We start from the raw sequence: 7769 nt of genomic DNA on the forward strand, positions 1-7769 counted from the left end.
CTGGGAAAAGATCTTGACTTTTTAACCTGTCCATGCCCCTCATGATTTTATAAACGTCCATAAGGTCACCCGTCAGCCTCCGAAGTTCCAGGGAGAATAGCCCCAGCCTATTCAACCTATCCTATATCTCAAACCCTCCAACCCTGGCAACATCCTTGTGAAATTTTTCTGAACCCTTTCAAGTTTCACAACATCCTTCCTTTAACAGGGAGACCAGAATTGCACACAGTATTCCAATAGTGGCCTCACCAATGTCCTGTACAGCTGCAACATGACCTCCCAACTCCTATACTCAATGCACGACCAATAAAGGCGAGTATGCCAAAACCATTGTTCGTTATCCTATCTATCTGCGGCTCTACTTTCAAGGAACTATGAACCTACACTCCAAGATCTCTTTGGTCAGCATCACTCCCCAGGACCTTACTGTACGTGTATAAGTCCTGCCTGATTGGCCTTTCCAAAATGCAGCACCTCACATTTATTGAAATTAAACTCCTTCTACCACTCCTCGGCCCATTGGCTCAGCTGATCAAGACCCTGTTGATCTCTGAAATAACTTCCTTCGCTGTCCACTACATCACCTATTTTGGTGTCATCTGCGAATGTCGCAGACCAGAACTAAAGTCAATTAAAAAGCTGAAAAAGGCAGAGCTTAACGGGAGAAGATAATTACAAGACTGTTAAGATTGCGATAAAAGTGAGAGGCCCACAATTTAAACTATGGTTTTGGCAGGAAGAATTTATTAAGACCACAGTGGCATGGCCTCATTTTGGGAATTTATAGGAAAGGACGTGCATGGTTTATTAGGTTGTGAAAGGGGAGGCAATGATCCACGTTATCTGCAAAAAACTGAAATTCATTCATATTGTCCTAGAAAAGGCAGAAAACGTTGTTTAAACCACAAGACCAAAATATAATTACATTGGAAAGCCATAGCAGGAGAAATAACACCACTTGCTAGACTTAAAATTGAAGAAGAGTCAAATTGAACACAGGATTGTTATCTTGGGGAAAAGAAAACAATTCTGAAAATACAAGATTGTTTCAAATGTAAAAACTAAATCACAAGCTGAGCAAGTATATACACTATTATTTGAATAGATCCTCACAGCTGATGACATTATGAAATGCGTAAACATAAAAGACACTGATACATTTGGATAAGTTCAACAAACATCTGATAATTACTTTAGCTTGATCACAAATAAAATTCTTGAAAGAACATAATTTAACAAAAAAGCTCCAGGGAATCCATAGATAATTTTGTTCATAGTAATCTACAGATTGATGGGAAAAAATGTACATTTGAAGCACAGAAATCAGAATTCATAAAAGGAATAAATATCCTTGGAATTGGTGATGAATCTTCATTGGATTTATTGCAGTCTAAAGAAGATTTGACTTTGGAGAAAGCCATACAGATGGTGTTGGAAGAATAAGAGAGAATCACAGAAATAATCAGAGAAGATTAAACATGTCACAGGATGACAAATTTATCTACATTACAAAGTACAAGCACTCCAAAGAGACATGTGACAAACCAACACAAAGAGTAGACCAGATAACTGTAACTAAGAGTCAGATTCAGCACTGTGGACCACAAAAGCCTCACAAGTACAAGCAGCTACTATCCAGCTATGACAAAATAAATCTACATCTGTAAAACTATAGGTCACCTACAGAAGATGTATAGATATCACAGCGTAACAAAAAGTCAAAATCCTACTTGTACAAAGATAGTAATGCAGTAAATAACATTAGCATCAGAAAAAGACACCCAATGCATTCCTAGGGGACATTGGTAATCCAATCTATTCAAGTTTGACAGAACATGCATCAGGAAGATTATTTCCAAAGGATCACCAATATGTGGATGTCACCGATGTCCTGGTTCATTATAATCCATCCTTTCCATTTATCATAGCTGCAGATACTTCAACAGATATAAAAGTACTGCTGTTTCAGGAGTATCAAATCCCATTTGGAAAACAGTGTATTGTACCTCCAGATGATTGTCAGACACTGGTATGTTACGTAGTTATAGAGGACATTCTCTTGGTCATGTGCATGCAAGAAATTTTCAAGCTATGTCATTGTGCTGGAAGTGCTAATAGAGGTGGAACATAAACCATCGGTCTGTTGTTATAATCATAGTGAAAATGGACTATCAATGTTCGACTTTCTTCTCTTGACTTCAGTATCTGAGATCTCATTGCATAAGAACAGTCCTAAAAGAAAAGACATTGCTTGCTTGAAATGGCTGCCATGATTACCTGACAAGCTTAGGCAACCCACATGGTCAAACGTAGAACTAGCTACCTCAGAACTACTATTTTAGTTTAGAAGTACCAATCTCAGTGAGATGCCCAGAAATTTGTTTGCAAGTCTTTTATTCACATTTGCATGATAATTTCACATATTAAAGATGAAGGGTAGCCTATGATATGTTCAGTTTGAAATGACAATGGAGCTAGACTTGAAATCGACAAGATCATAGAATCCCTACAGCGTGGAAACAGGCCATTTGGCCCAACAAGTCCACACCGACCCTTGGAGCATCCCACGCAGATCCATCCCCCTGTAACCCACCTAATCTACACATCCCTCTGTACAAGACAGGCAATTTAGCATGGCCAATCCACCTAGCCTGCACATCTTTGGATTGTGGGAGGAAACCGGAGCACCCGGAGGAAACACATGCAGATGCAGAGAGAATGTGCAAACTCCACACAGACAGTCACCTGAGGGTGGAATCAAACCCGGGTCCCTGGTGCTGTAAGGCTGCAGTGCTAACCACTGAGCCACCGTGCCACCCTTGCCATATTTCAGTAGCATGCTTTGCGCAACAATATGGGGAACAAACAGCATGGATTGAACAAAACATAGATATGACCAGCTCCTCTCTCCCACTCTCACCTTCAATCTCAATGTCAGTAAACCAGCACTGGTGAAACAAAATCACTTGGAAAAACTTCAGTTAGCTGAGAAATCAATGGCAGGTGAGCTTTCCAAAGTGACTGTTGACAGCCTTATAGCGAATGCCAAGGTCAAGAGTGGAGATGTTTGCTGATGACTGCACAGTGTTCAGAGCAATTCACAATACCTCAGGTACTGAAGCAGTCTGCTAGCATGCAGCAAGACCTTAGAAACATTGAAGCTCGGGTAATAAGTGGCAAATAATATTCAAGCCACATAAATATCAGGCAATGACCATTTCCAACAGAAGAGAAGGCAACTATCATCACTTGGCATTCAATAACATTTCCATTGCTGAATCTCACATCATCAAAAGCTTATGAGTTAACCAGGAACTTAACATAACCAACTAATTAATACAATGTTACAGTTCAGTGGCTAGTTTGACTTACCTCTTTGTTCCCAAAGTTTTCCATCTACGCGGCACAAGTGACAGTCACAGTTTAAGGCAAGGTATGGCACAATGATAATGTTATTGGGCTTTTTATTCACTAAGGGGATATGGGCACTGCTGGCTGAGACAGCGTTTATTGTCCGTTCCTAGTTGTCCTTGAAAAGGTGGTAGTGATCTGCTTTCTTGAATGGCTGCAGTTGGGACTATTAACCCAGAATCCCAGGCCAATCTTTTGGGGGCATGGGTTCAAATTCTACCATGGATAATGGAAAAATTTGAATTCAATAAAAACCTAGAGTAAAATAGTAACTATTTAAATACTGTTGATTATTTTAAGAATGCAACTGATCCACTAATGTCTTTAGAAAAGGAAATCTTCCGAAATCTTCCTTCCTTATCTGGGCTCGCCCACGTGTGACTGCAGACCCACAACAAGCTGGTTGACTCTTAACTGCCCTCTGGGCAATTAAGTATTGGCATCCAATAAATGATTTTTGTTTTAGAAATCAGGAGTTTGATGGAATATTCTCCACTTGCCTGGATAAGTGTAGCTCAAACAACAGTGCCTATCTTTACTCCTTACATTGTATTGACTCCAACATTGAGTATCTGGACCATTTCAATTTCTGTCATAGAGACATAGAGTCATACAACGCGGAAAACAGACCCTTCAGTCCAACCAGTCCATACCTGAACATAATTCCAAACTAAACTAGTCCAATCTGCCTGCTCCTGGCCTATAGCCCTCCAAACCTTTCCTATTCATATATCCATCCAAATGCCTTTTAAATGTTGTAATTGTACCCACATCCACCACTTCCTCAGGAAGTTCACTCCGCACGCAAACCATCATCTGTGTAAAAAATTTGCCTCATGCCTTCTTTAAATCTCTCTCCTCTCACCTTAAAAATGTGCCCCCTAGTCTTGAAATTCCCCATCTTAGGGAAAGACAACTACTATCAACTCTTTCTATACCTCTTATTATTTTATAAACTTCTATCAGGTCACCTATCAACCTCCTACACTCCAGTGGAAAAAAATCCCAGCCTATCCAGCCTTTTTTTATCACTGATACTTTCCATACCTAGCAACATCCTGGGAAATCTCCACTGAACCCTCTCCAGCTTGGTAACATTCTTCCTATAACAGGGTGATGAGAACTGGACACAGTATTCCAAAAGAGGCCTCACCAATGTGCTGTAAAACTTCAACATAACATCCCAACTCCTATACTCAAAGGACTGAGCAATGAAGGCAAGCGCCAAACGCCTTTTTAACCATCCTGTCAAATGTGACGCAATCTTCAAAGAATTATGCACCTGCACCCCTAGATCCTTCTGTTCTACAACACTACCCAAGGCCCTACATTAATTGTATAAGTCCTACCCTTGTTCGTTGTACTAAAATGCAATACCTCACATTTATCCAGATTGAACTCCATCTGCCATTTTTCAGCCCATTGACCCATTTGATCAAAATCCCCTTGTAATCTTAGAAAACCTTCTTCACTGTCTAAAATGCCATCAATTTTGGCGTCATTCGCAAATTTACTAACCATGCCTTCTATATGCTCATCCCAATCATTTATATAAATGACAAATAAAAGAGGACTCAGAACCGATCCCTGTGGAACGCAGCTGGTCACAGGCCTCCAATCTGAAGAGCAACCATCCACCATTATTCTCTGTCTCCTGTCATTAAGCCAAATATGTATCCAATTGGCAAGCTCACCCTGAATCCCATGTGACCTAACTTTACTAATTAGTCTGCCATGAAGAACCTTGTCAAAAGCTTTACTAAAATCCAAATAGACAACGTCTACTACTCTGCCATCATCAACGTTTTTATGGACTCTGAAAATTGGATCATTCCCCACCCACTCCAAGTTCCTTTCCAGCCCAGAATAGCTATTCTGAACCTTGACACCAAGTAAGCAACACAGCCTTTGAAACTCTGTCTTTGTTGCAGAGAACAGTATCTGTTCCCTTGACTGTACTCTTCCCATTTTCTACTTCTGAAGACTGCACGAGGATGAGCAATGTCTCATCCTTGATAATTTCAACTCTGATCACTGTCATTTTATTCTCTCTGTGAATCTTCCACCCCCCTATTTTTCCCTAATATCGCCTACAATATTAGTTCCACTGTTCACATTCAACAGCTGCTCAATCTTGTCATTTCACATGGACTGTGTAGCCACATTGTATCACAAGGAAGACAATCACCAATCATTTCCTTTAAATTTTGTTCCAATTGTGACTGAGATGAACAGACTGGACAAACAACAAAAATGCACCAACAAATAAGGTCAGCGTAGGAAAAGTTGTAAAAAGACGAGTTAATAGTCTCTGTATCAGAATACTTTCCGTATTCATGATTAGATGGATGAAAGTATAACATAAATATGAAATAGAAAAAAATAAATAAGATGTGATAGCTGTTAGAGCAAAGCAGTTGCTAGGTGATCAAGATTATGACCAGAATATTCAAAGGTATTGACATTTTGGAAGGCTAGGTAGAAAGAAACAGGATGTGTGGAAACACAGTTAATAAAGTTTGAGATCAGTTCAACTGCAGGAATTCTTCTGAAGATCAAGTTGTTGAATTAGTTTGGGGGAAGTTAAGAAATTGCAAAGGAAACAAGTCACTAGAGTACTTTAACAGTCCCTGAAATTGGCTACATAGTAGAACAGAGCATGTATGAAGACTTGCAAGAAAGACGCTGCAATAATCATGGGTGACTTTAATTTTCATATTATTTGGACAAATCAAATTGCCACAGGTAGCCCCAAAGGTAAGTTTATCAAAAGTATTCAGAAGTTTTTTTTTAACACAATACATCTAGAATCAACCAAGGATCAAGCTCTTCTGGACTTAATGGTGTATAACGAGGCAGGATTAATTAAAACTTTAATTCTAACAGTCCCTCTAGGTAACAATGGCCACCAAAAACTTTTGCATTCAATTTGAGAGTTACCAATGTGGGTCTGTTGTTACCATTATATAAAAACAGTTCCAAGACTATGACAACAGAGATGGTTGAAGTGCCTAGTGCCTAATATAAGTGATTAAAGAAATAGAAAGATAAGACAAATCTGGAGTCATAGCAATGTGGTTGACAATTAACTGCCCTCTGGCCAATTAGGGATGGACAATAAATGGAATTCTAAGCAGCGATGTCCATGTACCATGAATGAATTTTCAAAAAGGGCTAGGAAGATGGTGCAGGAGGGAGGGTTTTAGATTCCTAGGATACTGAAACTGGCTCTGGAGGAGATGGGTCCTACATAAGACAGATGGGTTGCATCTGATCAGAGTCTGACTGAGTTCCTTGCGGGAATTTTGCTCATGCTGTTGGAGAAAGTTTAGACTATCTGTGCAGGATATGGGAACCAGGAGAGAATATTAGAAAGTAATACCTGTTTTACACACAATTCTGGGAGAAGCAGGTAGCACTAACACAGAGGACAGTAAGTTACGAGCTGGAATTGGATTTAGGAAGAAAGGATCAAAGTCGAAATCAGGATTATATTGCATCTATGCAAATGCAGAGAGTATAGTTATTAGGATTGGAAGGTTATAAAAGTAGTTTTCCTTGTTGAATTATTATATTGTGGCGAAAACAGAGCCTTGTGTTAAGGAAGCGCATTAGATTTTCCTGGTTAGAAAAGGTAGAGAAGGAAATAGAGAAAAAGGGTGGTTAAGGAGAGCTTTGCAATGATGGATTTTTTTAATGCTGGAAGGCTTGTAGTGGAGCTCCCAAAGGGTTAATATTGGAACCTTTGCTTTTACTGATGTATATATTATTGATCTAAATATTGGTACGCAGGGGTTAATTTTAAAGTTTTTAGAGGACACAACTTGTGGGAAATTGTAAACTGTAAGGCAGATAGTGCAGAAGTTCAAAAGGACATTGACACAAAGTGGAGTGGTTGGATAGGTGACAAATTATGTTCAATGCAGAGAAGAGTAAGGTGATGTGCTTTGGTATGGAGAAAGAGTATAAAATAAAGGATACAAATGTAAAGGATGTGCAGGAGCACAGGGAGACCTCCGTTTATTTGTTCATAAGTTATTAAATATGGCAGGACAGATAGAGATCTGTTAATAAAGCACATAGTATTCCAGGCTTCATAAATAGGAGCATAAATAAGTTCAAGAGCATGAAGTTTATTCTAAATTTGTATCAGACACTGATTAGACCTCATCTGGAATATCGTGTACAGTTCTGGGTGCCACATTATAGTAAGGATGTGAATGTGTTGGAACGAGTGCAGAAGATGTTTATGAGAACAGTTCCACAGAAGACTTATTTCAATTAAGGGGACAGATTGGAGATGTTGAGGCAATTTTCCTTGAAGAGTAAAATGCTTAGAATGGATTTGATAGAAGTTC

This window comes from Rhincodon typus, chromosome 6 (assembly GCF_021869965.1).
Source record: "Rhincodon typus isolate 14 chromosome 6, sRhiTyp1.1, whole genome shotgun sequence".
Taxonomy (NCBI): domain Eukaryota; kingdom Metazoa; phylum Chordata; class Chondrichthyes; order Orectolobiformes; family Rhincodontidae; genus Rhincodon; species Rhincodon typus.